Consider the following 16,194-nt stretch of genomic DNA (forward strand, 5'->3'; position numbering starts at 1 on the left):
GAGCATACCTCCTCTGCTAAATGAGAATGGAGAACTGGATCCTGCTAGATGAAAAACTGAACGTGAGCCAGCAGTGTGCTCTTGCAGCCCAGAAGGCAAATGGGATCCTGGGCTTCATCACAAGAGAGGTGGCCAGCAGGATCAGGGAGGTGATTGTCCCCCTCTGCTCTGCTCTTGTGAGGCCCCATCTGCAGTACTGTGTCCAGGTCTGCCCAGTACAAAAAAGACAGGGAGCTGTTGGAGAGGGTCCAGAGGAGAGCCACAGAGAGGGTCACAGGACTGGAGCACCTGCCTGCAAAGACAGGCTGAGGGAGCTGGGCTTGTTCAGCCTGGAGAAAAGAAGGCTGACCTCATTGCAGCCTTTCAGTATTTGAAGGGAGATTATAAATAGGAGGTGAATCAACTTTTTACACAGTTAGACAGAGATAAGATGAGGAGGAATGATTTGAAACCAAAGGAGGGGAGATTTAGTTGAGATGTCAGGGGAAGTTTTACTCTGAAAGGGTGGCGAGGTGCTGCCCAGAGCTGTGGATGCCTCATCCCTGGAAGTGTTCAAGGCCAGGTTGGATGAGGCATGGGCAGCCTGATCTAGCACTTGATCTAGTGGATGGGGACCCTGTCTGTGGCAGGGGAATAGGAACATGATGATCCTTGAGGTTCCTTCCTACGCCACATTCTTAGGATTTGAACACAGGTAAAACTTTAAACTCATTTTCACAGATTAAAGCCAAAAGAGCCATTCCGTGGCAGAGTGCAATTGGTGGTCCTCCAAGGGGGGCAGAGGCTGGTGGGATGGAACTGCTGAGGCTGAGGTTCTCTTGCCAGCTGCTGCCACGCATTCCCCTCCATGTCAGGGTGCATCCTGGATAAAGGTCAAGGGTTTGGTTCTTCAGTGAAGCTGCCGGCTTTGCATTACTGTGAGTACAGCTAATGAAGGAGGCCAGTTCCATCTCCCTGGTCTGCTGCAGTCTTACAGGAAGGCAGTAGCATCAAACTCACTGTGAATGAGACAGGAGCCTTCACAAGTGCAGTCCGTGCTGCCTTATGGATGACAAGGAACACTGCAGAAAATGCTCACATACCCCTCTCTCAGCCTCTCCCAAACACACGAAACACCTCAGCTGCTGCCTACAGATGCGCTCTCAGTAGGACCACATTGGTTTGCATTGCAGCCTTGCCTGCAGAAACCAGTCAGAAATTAACACACAAGCTTCAGGCACCATTTCCTGAAAAGCAGCAGACTTCTGTCACCTGAGTTACGTTCCACCCTTTCTCCTTGGGGAACTGTTTTTCCTCTCCTCCCAGCGGCAGCAGAACCCTTACCCAAGGCAGCTGCATGAGCAGGGTGCTGGAGCAGACCCAGCAGGGACAGCCCAGGGAACTCCACACACATGCCCCAGGCCACAGCCATGTCTTCTGAATCTTTGCCCTCAGAGCCAAACCAATGCAAACAGGTCCCTCCAGCTGCCCAGTGCACACACATGAACCACGTGTGATGTCCCTGGTATAATGTCCCTGGGGCTGCTAATCCAAGAGCTGAATGGTGTTTGTATGGAATTTTGTTGCATTTATCACTTCAATGGGTATTTCAAATAAAAGAAAAAAAAAAAGTATTTTTTGAGAAAATTAGCATAGCAGTTGTAGTAGGAGTGCTTTGCACTTATCCACTTCAGTGGATTTCTGGAAAGACTTCAGCACGGCCTCATTCAGGGATTTCACCCAAACAGCATGGAAGCCAACACAAGCAGAGCCAATTTCATCAAGCACAACATCCATCTGAGGAGCAGGGCCAGCCCAGGCTTCATGAAAACAACAGTCACACAATACGTATACAACTGTACTGCTATCTTTATCCGTACTCTACTGGCTTTTCATTGAAAGCAAATGATCAGCAAATACAAGACATATTAATTAATGTCTAGTATCATATTGAGAAGCAACGTCTGTCTCATGAAGAAGCTTGGATTGGGTTTCAAGGCTTGGGGCTCCCCATTCTAAAACCCACACCCGGATTTCTCAAGGTAGATACCTATCTACAGATTCACCCTTAACCTCTCCAAATAGGAATTAACAGCCTCTATCTACCTTCCAGCAGAAGATTAATAACAGCAAAATCCATGACAAGTGCAAAGATAAAGGCGATCATTATCATTATTATTGGTATTATGCTGTTTTCTCTGAGTGCTGTTAATGGAGAAATTGTGGTTAATGGAAGAAGGCAGGAGCACAGAGCTTCCCCTACCCATCAAAACACCAGGGCTGGCTGGGCACAAACCCACAGCAACATGCCTGCTGTGCAATGGTTAGGCAGGGGCTGTGCTCCTACCCATGCAGAACCCCACAGCAAAGCCCCACAGAGGTCTGTGGCCGTGTTTTCCTCCCAGAGCCCTGACAGAGCAGAATAGAAAAGGTGGGACACAGGACAGTAGTGTGCGAACAGGACAGTAGTAAACTGCCAACACAAACAGTACATCAAGAGTATGGCTGCTGACTAGGTGAGATAAAAATAATGAAGGCTGAAATTACAGGGGTGAACGGCACACAGTGCCAGTTGAATGGGCCCAAACCGGACAGAGCAGCCCAAGCACCTTGGTGGCTGAGGGCTGAAGTCAGACAGCTGGGCTGCGAGAGGCAGTCTAGACTGAGGAATGCTTCAGGACTCTGAAAAGAGATTATTTCATGTATTATACATTAACACCACAAACCACTGACTCTTTCCAGGAGAGCAGCGTGTCCCACTGTGCCGGACTTAAAAATGAAAACATTAACTTGGAGGTCAAAGGATCCAAAAAAAAACAGCCCCGCAAACAGTACTTGCATACCAAAGATGAGTAAGAGGGATCAGATAGAGAAAGCCTTTGCCATGAGCCCTGCTTGCTGGGGTCAGAGGAGGGCAGCTCAGTCTCAGAGCTCCCCTGGACCAGCCGAGGGAAGCAGCTCAGGGCTGTGTGAGCCGCTCGGCAGAAGGCTTCCAGCAGCACTAAGCTGAGCCTCACATTATCCTTTGCTGCTAAACCCCTATTCACCACCGCACAGCACAGCAAAAGGCAAATTCTGCTCTCAGAAGATGATTTGGGAGACGAACTATTTCAGTGCTTAACTGCGCTGATCTAGTCTCCCACTGTGAAAATCTGCATCTACGTTTAATGCCTCAAAATACCACTATGAGAAAAGCTTCTGTATTTACATATGATTTAAAGATTAACTTGTCTCAATTTGACTGTTAATAAGCTTACTTGAAGGGCTCAATTGGTCTGAATGGATGGGAAGCAGGTTCCTACACACATTGCTGGAGCAACTCCCTGCTTGGTGATGGGCATTTCTTCAGGCAGCAGAGACCTGAAATGTGTAAGCGTCCTTTTCTTGCCTCTTAGTTCATCCCATTCTAATTTAATCATTTATTTCAATTAGCCTACAGCTCTGGTATTAGTGCCATTATAGTACCTACAAACTAGAGGGCTGTGCTACCATTCCACAAGATGTGGACAGACTGGAGAGTTGGGCAGGGAGGAACCTGATGATGTTGAACAAGAGCAGTGTAGTTGATTTACCAGTAAGTGATACTACTCCTTTTCTTCTATTGAAACAACTCATTGCAGGACTTCACAGTAAGCTGGAGAATATGGCAATTTTTATGACACATTTTGTGAAGCATTCCTTGTGCTGCACAGTACTGACATTATAGAGAGGGATGCTCTGTCTATTGAGCCATCTTAGGGAAAAAATACATAGATAACAGTTTCCTTATCGCTATTCATGACTATAAAATTGAGAAAGACAAGGTCTGAATCACACCTTTCTCATCTCTCATAATGGAGTAAAACAGCAGCCAAAGAAAAAGGTTACTGCAAGGTAATGACTGAGCACCCTACCTCAGTACCTCTCTGTTCTTGGCCCGCTGTTATCAGAGCATTGCAAAACACCCATTTGGTTGGGCAATGCTGTATTTGTATTCTCACTTATTTCACATTTTCCTATCAGGAATGCACGACCTGTGCTGTCTCAGTCGGTACTGTTTGCATTCCTTCGCTCCTTCTGGATCCTTCCTGAGCTGCAGGATGTCAGATGCAGGCAGCTGGCTGGGGCTGCTCTCGCGGTACAGGAGGCAGCAGCACAAACCAGCAATCAGCTCAATCTTGTTAAAAATACCTGAAACAAATTCTCAGGGCAGCAGGAGTATTTCAGGGCATTTCAGATGGCTGTAAGCTTTTGCTTTGTTCAGTACTCAGCTTCAAGAACACCTGAGATAAATTACGAGACACTTAGATGGGATATAAGGAAGAAGTTTTTATGATAAGGGCTGCGAGGCAGTGGCACAGGCTGCCCAGAGAGGTGGTGGTGCCCCATATCTGCAGACATCGAGGTCAGGCTGGATAGGCTGTGAGCACTGATGGAGCTTTGGGTGTCCCTGCTCAGTGCAGGCTGTGGGACCAGATGGCCTTTAAAGGTCTCTTCCAACTCAAACACTTCCATGATTCTATGAAATACTTAACCAAGCACCAAACTTCTGAGCTCCACGTGAACAAAGGCACCAAAATGCACACACTGCACGCACACAGACATCCCAGAGATAGACTTACATCACAAATGACAAAAAGACCAAGAGCCTATTTTGAAAAGCTCGGAATACAGCTACCTAAGAATGCTATGCCACTCCCAGATATATTTCATTTTTCCAAATGGGCAACTGAATTATGTAAACAAGATGAACGTTCAATCTGGACTGAAAACCTGATCTTCTCTTACTTGGATGTAAAAAGCTACACTTGCCCTCGTACACAACCTCAGTCTGCTGGGCTGCATGCACAAAAGGGAGTATTTATGTGCTTGCCTTTGTTTCTCTTCAGAGGGTCAGGTAAGGACAGATCATCAAAGCAGAACAGTGATTTTCCACTAGAAGCCCATGATGAACACACAGCACAGGCACACAGAGCAGCTGCCAGCCAGCAACAGCAAGAAGACCAAAGGGTGGCAGTTGTCAGAGAAGTGGAGCGCAGAGCATAGGCTCATGGATATTGTGCTTGCATGTAGCAATGAGAGGGTAAAAGAATACAAAAGGAAAAGAGGGTGAAAACATTTTGACACCTGCTTGTTCTAAATAAATCTCCACAGGGTTCCCTCTGCTCTTTCTCAAGCTCTGCAGCACTGTGTTGGAGTAAAAGTGCAAAACACCGGGTGTGAGAGCACCTACACAGCCTTCCAAGGCAACATGAGTGGTGCTGCTTCTCAAAGCCAGGCTGTGCTATTCTCTTATTCCCACTTAATGCCTACCTGGTTGTGCAAGAGACTCAACGCAGAGCTGCCAGCTTGTGCTTAGCAAGGAGCTTCTCTGGGCAGCACCCCTGGCCCACCCACATGCAGGCTCTACAAGCAAGCTGCTGGTTTATGGCAGCACAAACCCTCTTGCAGCAAGCTGCTCCTCCAGCCGCACCCTGCAAAAATGAGGTTGGTCCTGCAGAACCGCCTCTGCAGCAGGGCTCTTCTCAGCTGTGCTGCAGGGAAAGGAAAAAGTCTTCTCATGCCTGGAACACAGACACAGCTGAAGTCAAAGCAGCCAGAAATAAAGCATGAAAATAGCTTAACGCTGTCTTTGTTTGGGACTTTTCTACTTTCCCCATCAAAAACACCTGGGACCGAATCCACAGCTCAGCGATCTCACAGTTGAGTACAGCACGGCCAGCTCTGCACTCAAAATGCACCTGGTGGGTGTCACCCCAGCTCAGCAAATATCATGAGGAATTTGCTCAGCTGCTGCATGGGAAAACCAGCAGAGGTGGGGCTGGGAACACTGCTGCAACTGCTCTGCTTATGAGCAACGGAAGAAATCTGCTCAGCTAAATAAGGGAATAAAGCATGCAAATAAAGAAATAAAACCAAAGGCCAGCTGCAGACAAGTGGTGAGAGGGAGGCCCAGGCATTATTTCAGAGGTTGGCTGGTAACAGAGGCTGCAGGGCTAGAGCTGTGCGCAACTACAGAGCTGTGTTTTGGCTTTGAATTGAAGGGAGGTGTCCTCTGAGGGGCAGCAGGGCAGAGCAGTGGCCGACATAAGGGCATCTCTAAGGGTGCTCCCCCAGCAAAGGGATCTCTAATTGAAGCAGCCAAGGGCTGCACCCTGCCTGCCCAGATCAACTCCAAAGCACGCCCAGCTAGCCTGTAATTCCATCTTAACTAAAATGATGTCCTCTACAGTCACCTCACGGGTTAATTACTTATTAGCAATCTTAAAAAGCTCAAAGCCAGTTGTATCAGGCTACTCTTGCTTTGTTAGTGGCAGCTGACTGTAAGCCACATTTTCAGTTATAGACTTATCTAATGTATTGCCCCATTACTTCAGCACTAGGTTATCTCAAGGCCAGCTTGGCATTCCCTACACATCTTTTGAGTAACTGAATCAGCATCACAGATCCACTGGCCAAAAAATCCTTCTAAGTCATGTTGCATCTGCAGCCTTCTGGAACCACCCTGCATGGCGCACTGTGGATCATTACATAGATAGCAGCTGCTGAAAAGAGCAGCTTAATGAGAACAGCAAGAACTACATGTGTACACATTTTATGGAAGCCTTAAACAGGAATTCTGAATGAAACTTATTTCTGGGTCACTGAATGCAGGCTCAGACTGCAGCAGTTAATTGTTTTCCACTGCTAAATGTGGAGGCTGCTGCCCTTCACAGCCAGACACTGCCATGGACCCACTGCCACAAGACCCAGGCAGGCTGAGGGGGAAGGCAATGGTCTGTTTCCAGCACGCAGAAGTAACTTACTTTGCAAGCCACCATGTTTCATAGCATGAATTACGAACATGTTGGTTGTTCTCAAACCTGGTAATTACGATTTCTGGGCCCTTTGGGGAGCTGTTCACTTTGAGGTATTGTTAGCAGTATTTTGCTTTTGTCTGGGGTTGGAAAGAAGGCAACTGAGGCTCATGCATGGCAAATGCTTAGGAGAGAAACGGTCCATTTCCTTAACGAGCCTATTAAGAGGATCTATCAAGAGCCTAAGGATGGGTCTCAGAGGGAAAAAGCAGAGCAAGAAAACAGATTGTCCTGAGATATTCCCAGCCCATGAACACACAGAAACAACCCACAGGCTACAATGGTCAGGTGGGAACAATGCAATTCTGCTGGAGAGGTACAATCTCACATACCTGGACACTTCTCCTTTTTGCACAGCCAAAGCATTGGCTGTATGACTGAGCATACAGCTTCCCCATCTGCTTCAGCTTCCCTTCCCCTGAAGGGGAGATGATAAACCCCACTTCACGGAGATGCTGACATACTCAGCTCCATGGAATTTGGGGAGCCATGTGTCTGGTGGTATTATTAGTGCCCTCTGAACTTTAGCAATCCCAGCTACAGGGCAGAGCAATGCACACCACCATCATTCACCACACGAGCTTTTATTTAGAAGATAACTAAGACCCAGTCCTGCTCATTTTCCACTGCTTAGCTTCAGCTTCTGGGGAAGCAGCACTGCCTGCAGGGCTAGCACTGCCTGCTGAAGCCAGCTCAGTGGTAAATGTAGGGTGGAGAGTATACGAAAAGCAGAAAAGAAAGGAAGAACAAATGACACCAACATTGCTTAGGAGCTTAAAAGACAAGACACACTAAAACACATGCATATGTCTCTTAAAAATGACACTTCCTTTCAACCGTGATGGTTTCCAGACTTTTAGAACTTAATTACTTTGTAATTACTTCCTATTTGGACAAGGCCACAGAACTAAAAGCTCAGTACCTTTCTACATTACCATCTCCTGTATGCTCTCTACACTTCTGTAGAAGCTGAGTTTCCTTTCCTGCTGTCAACAAATTTGCCTTTGGAATGGAAATGCTGCGTTAGGTCCATTAGCATAGCATAAGGCACATTAAAATGTTAAGAGCAATCATTACTGTTACTTCCAAGAAGTACAAACTTAGTTATCTTCTTGTTAATGCTTACAACTTCCTTTTTATCATAAACACAACAAAAAGAGGACAAATATGAAACCCAGATAACATGGAACGATAAGGCAGGTACTCATACTATGCACTGCAAAGGACCTGTGAAACCCCCTTACCTCACTGATGTGAAAATATTTGTGTTTTTTTTTTAAACCTCTCCCCCTGTCCCAAGATTCCTGTGATGGTACACGATCTTGTATAACTTGTATAACATGCTTATATCATGGATCAAAGGTTGAAAACCCATAAGGCATGCAGGCAAACAGTTCTCTTGTTTAAACAGGTATTCTGTAAGCACTGCTTGCAACACAGTACTCCTGTAAGACATTACTCTTACTGAAATCTTGTGGATGTTACAATAGAGAAAGCTGGAAGGAAAACAAAAGAGGGGCTCCTGGCTGCTCCCAGCAGAGCAGGATCCCTTAGGAGCCCTGTGTGTGCTCTCAACTCAGCACTCCATCTATGAATGCACTTCTCGCTTCCAGCCCACACAGGCCATTAGGGCTTCAGCCTGCTTCCAGAGGAGCAGCTGCTGGAAGGAGAGAGACTGATGAACACAAGCAGAACCCAAGATGGGCTTCTGGCACTGCCCACAGCCATCTGCCCTCCTAATTCACCTTGGAGTGAATTAGTGGGGTCTGTGGGGAACCCTTTGATAGAAACATCATAGAATGGCTTGGGTTGGAAGGAGAAAACCACTTGTGCTCCTGATCTCTTCAATATCTTTCCAAGAGATGCAAAGTCTCTTTTAATGTCTTGTAGTTTCCTTGTTGGTGGTCACAGTGCTGGTTTCAATAGAGTGCTGCTCCCTACTGTTCCCACATGATGATCCTTTCACTTCAGATGACGAGTTTCCCTGCTGTCAGAGAACAGGAGGAGGAGGATTCTTAAGGGTTTTCCATCCCAAGCCCTTTCACACCTTTCTGGGGCCTCGTCCTCCTCCTCCAGCCTTGACCAGGCACATCTGGGTCATGTCCCAAAGCTGCTGGGTTTGTCACAGCAGCTGGAGAAGTAGGTGCTGCTGCATCTCAGAGCGGAACATAAAGATAGGTTGCAAAAAGAGATTACAATGGGCTGGAGAGACTCTGTCTTGGGAAGAGCCCCTCTCCAGCACACTGCTTGGGGAGAAACAGACTGGGCTGAGCAAGATGCTGCTTTCCTGATCCAGGGAGGATTGGGAAAGGATAACCCCTTCTTAAAGCTGTGCCAGAAAAGGGAAGAACAAATTACATACGTTTCTGGAGGTTGGTGGCCTTGCCTGTTGCAGGGGCTTGGAGCTTGATGATCCTTGGGGTCCCTTCCAACCCAAGCCATTCTATGATTATGTGACACGGTAAACACACTTAAATTTCCCCTTGTGTTACAAGGGAAACACAGGCCAAATCTGCCCCTGAACACCCTGCTATTAAAGCAATTGGATGTGTGCCTAGATGGGCCTGTGCAAAGATGACTTCTTTCTTACTATCCTTCTGCTGGGATCAATTCTCTACAGTCACTGACTACAGCTCCTCTCGGTGCTATTGCCCCCTTCCATCCCTACCTCACAAATAAAGAAATCATGCTTACTATTCTCAGGACTGACAAAGGCAAGGACATTTTTTTCCTCTCACTTCGATAAGTCAGGCAGATTGCAAAGTCATCAAAACTAACAGCCTGACAATAAAATTTTCTTGTCCACTGATAGTGGAAAAAGAAAAGAGCTTGAAGTGACAAAAACACTTAAGCAGACAATGCAGATGTTACTGAATACAGCAGCTTGCAACCAGCTTTCCTTGGGGGAGAAAGTGTGCATGTGAGCAAGCAGGACAAAGCATTCTTGTTAGCCATTTAGGAATCAAGGCCTTGGTTTGTTTCCAATCCCTTCCATGGCTCTTGACTAGCTGAGATACAATCGATATTCCCTGCTGGGTAAGGGTGGCCCAGCCAGGTGGGACAGGCTGTAAGACAGTTCCTCAGGAGGAGCTAAGGTCACTGCTGCTCAGACAACCTCTTGACTCTGCTAAGAATGTTAGCTGTACTTCTATTTCTTTTCAGAGATCAAGGATTTGACCTCCAGGCTACATCAGCTGTGTCATATTTATGTAATAAGCACACCTCTATTTCATATTTGGGACAGGGGCAAAGAAGATCCCCACCATGCTGGTGACCACACAGGTGCAGCTGGGCTGAAGGTCCATTGAAGCTCAAGAATTTGCAGCTCTGTTCTCATAGCAACTGGTGACTCAGTGTGATGTGATGCCCTGGGGTGTGTGCATCCAATTTGTACCCGTGCTTCCTGATTTAAGTGAATGCTTACCATGCTGATTAATTGGAGATGAGGTTTTCTGCTTTTGGTTGTTTGTTTTCCACAGCTTTTGACTTAACTTGCAGAATCAAATTTGGGTGAGGAATTATTGTCAAGGAAATGGCATTAATTAGGCAAAGGAAGTTGAAAGGCATTTGCACCACGGCATGAAAAAGAACTGTGTCAGATTTGAGCAATACGAAAAAGCCAAAGAGCAAGAAAGTATTTAAAAACCTGCAGAAAAATGAAATGACATGCTGCCATTTTTAAATAGAAAGAAACACCTCTGCAGATAGAGGCAAACACACTTCGGTGTTTCTATACTGTGTCTTAACTGCATCCTCCAAAGCCTTCAGCATATGGCCCTTTACCTATGTCTACCAGCTTGCTGTAATTACATAAGCTCAAAACACAACACAAACCAAATAAATAACTTAACCCTGTGTTTACTACACCACTTACCTACCACAAGAGGAAGGAGGCTATGATATAGCAAAAATAAAAGGAAGTAACTGCAGGAGAATCCTGAAGCAAAGCCACAAGGAGACCTAGAACTGTGAGTGCTGCCATCAGGAGGCACTCAGCTATACCTCTCCTCCAGAAGCTGCTGGTTGCTTACACAGCAATCAAGTAACCACTCACTGAATTTAACACTATCAATAATGGCAAAAATAGCCCCCAGGATTTGTAATGGGAAGTTATTAATAGGGATTTGGTTCTGAATCTCACCTGCAGACCTGTGCGTGTATAAAACGCACAGTGCCATCTTTCTATACATAGCTTTGTTTGCTCACTTATTTTTAAAGCAGAGAACTTCAGCTGCAGGTGCCCAAGAAACCAAACACCAGCAAAAAAAAAAAAAAAAAAAAAAAAAAAAAAAAAAAAAAAAAGCATAATGACACTGTCCTCAATGTCTTCTCTTTGTTCATTTTTGTTCATTTGCAAAAAGCTCTGGGGGAAAAAAATGGGAACATTGTCAGCCTTTGCCTTTTTTTTTTGTTTGTTTTGTTTTTTTTTTTCCAAAAGTTTTACCCTTAGGTCTCAATATAGCAGAGTGCTTCAAAAGTCGTTACCTCATTTCGTTTCCTAAACAGCAGAGCAGACCCGACAGCACGGCAAGGATTTTTCCTTGGTCTGACTGCTTAAAATGGTCCAGGAGAAGGAGAGATGAATTTGCACCTCCAGAAAGGAGCTTCACCACTTTTGTTAGCGCTGAAGGAACACTTCTTGGCCAGTGTAAGTGTGGTGCACAGAGCTCCTTTCTAGGCATTTCAGCAACTGCACATTCAACTGCATCTTCCTCTACAAAACAGGAACACCTGGAGTTATGTTTGTATTTGAAGTGTGGTCATAAGCGCTGATCCTCAGATACATTCTTCATGAGGTCAGGCACTGGAACAGGCTGCCCAGGGAGTGCTGGGGTCACCGTCCCTGGAGGTGTTCAAGAAACATTCAGATGTCGTATTGGGGGACACAGTTTAGTGGGAAATGTTGGTGATAGGTAGATGGTTGAACTGGATGATCTTGGAAGTCCTCTCCAATCTCGGTGATTCTGTGATTAATTTTTTCCCTACAGCCTCTTTGTGCATCACAAAGGTGCCTACAGGAGGAACACATCTCACTGTGAACGAGAGGCGCTGGAGCCTGCTGGGCACCGTCATCACAGTCTTCCACAATACTCAAACTCAAAGCATTCCCCAAAAAAAGAAGAGAGTTGAGACTTCTGCTTCTGACGAACAACCAAAACAACTGTCACACTCACAATGGGAACTCGACATAACTCTGACAACTTGACCTCCAGACCACTGGAGGTAGAAATCTGTTCATACAAAATCTTGTCACCATATTAGTCAGGACTTAACAAAACCCCACAGCCAACCTGCACCTGGGATTCAAATGCATCTGACTGAACTTAAGAAAAAAGAAAACCTCACAGAACTGAGTTACTTTAATTTAACTGTGATATACCTGATAGGAGAGAAATATCAAACAGCAAGACTCCATGCCACCTTTATCAGTAGCTCTCTGCACTATCTTCAGAATCCTTTTCACAAAAAGGATGGAAGATAAAATTAATTCCCCTCTCTGCCCTCAAAACTGATAGACAGTGATTCAACTTAAAATCTTAACAGTTTTGCATGATCCAAATGAGCTTTTGGCAAATACAACACGCAGTGAGATCTTCTGGCTAGGTTCCATTTGACATGTCTAGTCACTCTGAATTAAGGTCAGGTAACTTCAGGTTACCATGGAGGAAAGCAAGGGACAGCCATGTCTGTAGCTCATCTGTAACCTAGTGCTTTCCACCTGGCCTTATGGTAGCATCCTCCTCCCATGTGAGAGCTAACAATCTGAGTTCAGGGAGGAATTATCACAGATAACACATTAGGAGACAATCCCAGAAAAGGCACGTAGGTTTTACTGATGACAGAGATCCAAGAACAGAGGACAGAGAGGAGATGTTACTCATCCAGAAGGAAAGAGCCAGACTCGAGATGAAGCCAGAAAATATGAGCATGCCTTCCTTCCCCAGGTCTGAGACAGAAGCCATCTACTGTTGGGCACAGCTGGGGCCCCTGGCAGCACAACGCTCACCAAAACAAAACTGAGGAAATCTCCCATCTGCAGCCTGCTGGACCATGCAACAATTTTCAGATGCTCCCACTTCACTCAATTAAACTTACAATGTTTAGGTCAAGTCTCTTCATGACATACGCTGTGATACAACTCTTGCAAATAGAAACAAAGGATATTTCTAGCCATTCTTCCATCTCAAGCTTACATAGCATTGTAAAGATCCTTACCTTTGGCGCTCTTCTTGGTGATGCCATTGCTGTGGGAAGTACAAACACAAACGACTACAAGGACACCAAAATATTGGTATTCAGTCAGACTACAAAGCTGCTTTAGATAGTTAAAATGTGATCAGTTATTAATAAGAAAATGATATCATTTCTTCCTTATTGATAAAAAATAACGATCTACCAGATTTCATTCACAATATCCACTCCAAGCAAATTAAAAAACAAGAGCAGCTTTCCTAATGCTGAATCAGCATGACAGTCTTATCTCACCACCGTGTCTGCTCACTGGAAAACCAGATGCACAGAGTTCAATAAATAAGAATTTCTTAGCTGCAACTGATTTCAGCTGATAAGTCTTTCCACACAGTTGACACTTATCAGTGAGATGACAGAATATTAAACATCCAAATCCACTGTAGCCACTCCCATCCGATAGTCAGACACCAGGTCATCATGCTGCAGTGTAGCAAAAAGCCAAGCAGTAAGGAAGAAGGTGAAGGTGAAAACGGAGTGGGCATCAAAACCCACTGCCCTCCTATGGCAACAACAGGATCCTGTGCTTTGGAGATAACAGTGCTGATATAATAAGTGGAATTGATCACTGGCTTTTAGTAAGAATTCATATCCAGGCACAGCAGGGTTTTCTATAGATCTAAACACTATTCTTTTCATTTTGGTTTGGCCTTTTCTCAAGAAGGTGATACATGAGCAATCTTTTTCCTGCCCTTCACAATGGAAGATGAATTGGATGCACTGTGGGTAGAATCAGAGGAAGAAGAAGCTCATCCAGACTCAGGGCTTTCTGCTCCATCTGTGGTGTTTTGCCTCCTCACACAATAGCAAGAAAACCTGAGTAACCAGATAAATACACAAACACAAAGCTAGAGAATGTTCTAGAGAGGGAACAGGAGAGCAAGAGAGCTATTTTTCCTTCCTTCTGCTGAAATTCACAGAAATCAATGTGTAATTCCTTGCTAAACCATGCCTGCAAAAACTCACTTCCAGATCAAACAACAGTAATGCATCCACATCAGCGTGGTGCTGGCTTTGGAACACCAGTGTGAACACCAAACCCTACTACCCAAATGGGCAGATATCCCTGAAAGCACTTGGATGCTGTCAGACAAAGAAATTGTCCTACAGAGAAAATCTCACAGTGAGATTCCCATTGTCACAGAATCACAGAGTGGCCCGGGTTGGCAGGGACCTCAAGGATCACAAATCTCCAACCCCCTGCCACATTCATCATCCTTGAATCATGAGTCCCTTCCAACCCAGGCCATCCTATGATTCTGTGTCAAATCCTGTGCTTCATCTCCTCTCAAGAAAATTGGGGTCTGGAAGATTCCTTCTCCTCTTAGTATGTTCTGATGGCCATTCCCAGTTTCCATGGGGAGTTGGAGGATCTGTCTGCAGAGATCCGAGGACTCTATCATAGAATCATATCATAGAATCCTAAAATAGCCTGGGTTGAAAGAGACCTCAAGGATGATGAAGCTCCAACCCCCCTGCCACATGCAGGGCCACCAACTTCCACATTTCATACCAGCCCAGGCTGCCTGGGGCCCATCCAACCTGGCCTTGAACACCTCCAGGGATGGACGGGGCATCCACAGCCTCTCTGGGCAGCTGTTCCAGAACCTCCACCACTCTCCCTCCCTCAACTTCAAACCATTTCCCCTTGTCCTGCTGTTATCTACTCTCTCAAAGAGTTGATTCCCCTCCTGTTTGTAGGCTCCCTTGAGGTACTGAAAGGCTGCAATGAGGTCACCCCGCAGCCTTCTTCTCCAGGCTGAACAAGCCCAGCTCCCTCAGCCTGTCTTTGCAGGGAGGTGCTCCAGTCCTGTGACCCTCTCTGTGGCTCTCCTCTGGACCCTCTCCAACAGCTCCCTGTCTTTTTTGTACTGGGGGCTCCAGACCTGGACACAGTACTGCAGACAGGGCCTCACAAGAGCAGAGCAGAGGGAGACAATCACCTCCCTGTCCCTGCTGCCACCCCTCTTGTGATGGAGCCCAAGATACCATTTGCTTTCCGAGCTGCAGGTTGGCCCAACCTACAACTCAACAGACTGAGTTCTTTGCTTGCTCATCAAATTGAGCTTCCACGCACATAGAAAAACTTCCAAATTCCACCCCCCTAAAAGTGTGAGTGCAAAAACATACTGCCAATCAGGTCATCCTAAGGTGATTCCTTATCACAGAGGTATAACATGCAACCTGCTCTGCTCAGGCATAAAATCACCCCCAAGCCCATTTTTATAATTGTAAAGCTTACGGAATGCTCTGGGAGAAACATATCCCTCCTCCATAAAGGCTACACCAAAATGAAAGGTGTGGTCATTGCAGACAACAGGAAAGAAAGGAGGAAAACCTCCCATGTATGAAATCTAAATTTTCATCATTTGCCATTTTTATTTTAGTCTTTTATTAAATTTTTATTAGTCCTTAAAATAGCACCTGCCATCCTACCCAGAGAATTAATGCCTTTGCCCTGTGTGACTATTCTAAGCTGGGATATCTGTGCAATAGAGGTCTCCATCTACTCTAAGAGTCTCAGCAGAGACCTTCCCAATTTAGCCTCCCCCAGCTGAACAAACCTTGCATTCTGCAAATGTGGGATATAATACATCACCTGTGTAACACACACCAAGACCGAAGGGAAGCTTCTCAGGCAATCTTATTTCAGAGTATGGAGCTCCATTCCTCAGCCACGGAATTCTGTCCACCAATCAGTGCTGAGAAATGCAACAGTTATTTCTAATTCCACTGACTTCGATCACAGCAATTTCCTCACTGGTAAGCTATGGAAATTCAGACCTGGTGAGTAATCACCGTGGATAACCCTTAATTGAATGAGACAGCCTCCACCACACTTTAAATACAAATTTAAGTTAATAGGAGCTTTTTCTTGGTATTCACAGAACAGTTCTCAAGGGAGAGTCTGACGCTCATTCTTTCAGATTTATTTTAAAAATAGGATGACAAGATTACTGCTTCCAACACAGCACCTTCAAAATCCAAGGGTTAGCTCCTGAAATCCTGAGTTAAACAGCAGTGTGAAATTAAGGAGAAAAAACACCACGCATTTTTTCATTTGCCTTCTCTAGAACCACGACAGGTTGAGCTCAGGGCAAAATACATGGGGAAAAAAAAGCACCAAGAG

General features: G+C 45.6%; 1 protein-coding gene across 6 annotated transcripts in view; it reads right to left on the reverse strand.

Annotated features, from left to right (window-relative positions):
- Window positions 1–16,194, reverse strand: part of RABGAP1L (RAB GTPase activating protein 1 like) — a 199,972-nt gene that overhangs the window by 34,181 nt on the left and 149,597 nt on the right. The window contains exon 1 of one of the 6 annotated variants that reach the window (XM_052666180.1): window positions 5,272–5,292. The exons of the other annotated variants lie outside the window; for them this stretch is intronic. The gene's annotated coding sequence lies outside the window, so the exon portion shown is untranslated. Of the gene's footprint in view, window positions 1–5,271; window positions 5,293–16,194 lie in introns of those variants that run through there. 6 annotated transcript variants of the gene reach the window in all.

Source organism: Tympanuchus pallidicinctus, unplaced genomic scaffold (genome assembly GCF_026119805.1).
Source record: "Tympanuchus pallidicinctus isolate F22 unplaced genomic scaffold, pur_lepc_1.0 scaffold7, whole genome shotgun sequence".
Taxonomy (NCBI): domain Eukaryota; kingdom Metazoa; phylum Chordata; class Aves; order Galliformes; family Phasianidae; genus Tympanuchus; species Tympanuchus pallidicinctus.